Source organism: Crocodylus porosus, unplaced genomic scaffold, assembly GCF_001723895.1.
Source record: "Crocodylus porosus isolate Cpor-Errol unplaced genomic scaffold, CroPor_comp1, whole genome shotgun sequence".
NCBI classification, from domain to species: Eukaryota; Metazoa; Chordata; order Crocodylia; family Crocodylidae; genus Crocodylus; species Crocodylus porosus.
Genome location: NW_017728948.1, coordinates 58,676,395 through 58,678,835, shown reverse-complemented (window position 1 = coordinate 58,678,835; position 2,441 = coordinate 58,676,395).

The following is a 2,441-nucleotide window of genomic DNA, read 5'->3' as shown; positions in this document are numbered from 1 at the left end:
ACATTGAACACCTTCAAGAGCAAATTGGATGCTTATCTTGCTGGGATCCTATGACCCCAGCTGACTTCCTGCCCTTTGGGTGTGGGGCTGGACTTGGTGATCTTCCGAGGTCCCTTCCAGCCCTAATGTCTATGAAATCTATGTTATTGGTAAGAAAATATAGTATAGGAAAAAGAGAAGAGAAAGAAAAACAAAACAATAGAGGCTGCAGTGAGATTTAAGTAATACTAATACTTGGAGCTGGGTGAAGTTTTGGCAAAATATTTATTTGATTAAAAATGCAGTTTCTAGAGGACTGAAACTACTTGCAAATTTTGGTCAACATAAGTATGAATTGTTTGGATGACTCTGAAATATTTTATTTTCAGTACTGGTAATAAAGGCCAAGTAGTGAAGGATAGATTTACTGCCAAAGAAGTTGGTAGACCATCTCTTATCCAGTAGTCAAGTGGCTGAGGTACTGATTCAGGAAGTAGGAGACCAACTTCAAGACCCTCTTCTGTCTGAGAAGAATCTCTCCCATTCCATCACGGCTTCCTAACAATTAGGCTATGAAGTATTCCTGGGCAAGATACTCTCAGTCATAGGTGACATGTAAGGGGGACATGGAAGGGAGGAGGCATGTACCCCCTACCCCAAGATTGGCCCTTGCCATCCAGGGAGTGGGGAGCACTGGCCAGTGCCCCGCCCCTTCTCCTCCCCCCGGAAGCGCTGGCCGCACTTCCATGTTTTGCTGCCGGTACTTCCAGTTTTGCCACTGGAGTTTCTGGGGTTGGCAATCGGCCGCTGGGGTCCACCCCCCAGTCAGCAATCAGCTACTGGTGCCCCTCCCCCCCAGAGTCAGGAGGCACCAGTTGCCCATGCTCTCAATCTTTTTTGTTAACACCATTCCATTCTGTATGAAATACTTAAGTACACATTTGAATAGAGATAGGAAGCCAGAAGTCTCATATATCAACTGAACAAGCTAATTACCAGACTATAGTGCCATTCTCCTGCTCCATGCCTTCATCATAGCTCAGTAAAAATTTCAGTATTCCACGAAAAGTAAAATAGCTACCCCTGCTCCTCAATACCCAAAAAACAGATAAGGAAAAATGACAGGGATAGTATATGAGAATTTTGTACCATTCCAAAAGCTTGCCTGGTGTTTATTACTACATTTTATAATAAAGAAGAAATGTCTAAGGTGAACCATAAAACAGCTTGTAGAGAAATTAAAAGGTATTGACAACGGATTGTAAATGATTTATATTATTTAAATGGGTTGTGGAAAGATAGCATTTGAAATGGACTATAAGCCCATGAAAACCTAATAAATCAAGGAAGAAAGTTTCATAAATAAATCACCAAATGTTGATATAACACATGAAAGGTCAGAGCACAAGCAAAATCTATGCCTAAAGACAGCAAACATCACCTTTACTTCAGACAAGCACAGAAGCAAATAAACAGAGGCATGCAGATCAGTGAGCTACAAACTTAGGTTGCAGATATGAAACTGTGGGGTAAACATGAGAGTACACAGAAGCCAGATAAATGGCAGACAGAAGGCCTATTTGTTACAAACATAAAAAAGAAAAATATGTGGACATTAGCCACAGCTGTAGCACACTAACCTTACCAACCTGTTCAAAAGGGGTACCTATACACATGCAGGGAGGGTGCTCCAATGCGCTCTAATTACAGCACATTGGAGCAGGCTCAATTAACTGAGTCTGCTAGAGCATGGTAATTAACGCGTTCCAGCAGACTCCAGCATCACAGGTATCAGCCCTCCTGAGCTGAAAAATGGTGATAGGGCTGCTTTAACTAAAGATTATTCAACAAGCTTTAGTTAAAACATCCTTGCTACCATTTTTCAGCACAGGGAAGCTGATACACCTCAGGCTCCAGGCGCTTTAAATGCTTTCAGAACTACCCTAATTAAAGTACTCCACACACACACTCCTGGAATATAGTTTGTTGTTAGAAATGTTACCGGGTTGTGTTTAAATTATGTAATGGGATGCAAAGACATTCATAAAATTATGTAAGGTACCAGTGTCCTCAGAACTCTCACAGCCACCTCCTTAGAAACTGCATGATATTGGAAGTAATGCTTTAAACATGTGAAATATATACACTGAAAAATATTTACACTCATAAGATACACAGTCAATCAGTTTTATTCTTTAAGCAGAGAATCATCAATAGTGCTTAGACTCAGACCATGCCTGCATCTTAAATTGATTAAAATAGTAATGAAAGTCAGAGAGACCATAGTTCTGGGAACATTAAAGCACATACTAAACTGCAGGATCTATTGAATAATAATAGGCTTCTTCTGTCTATCTGGAGTATTCTGATTGGTGCCTCAGCAGCCAATCACAGTGCTTACTGAAAAAACCTATCAGAGTACTCCAGACAGATAAACTAATGTGTTATTATTATAGAACATA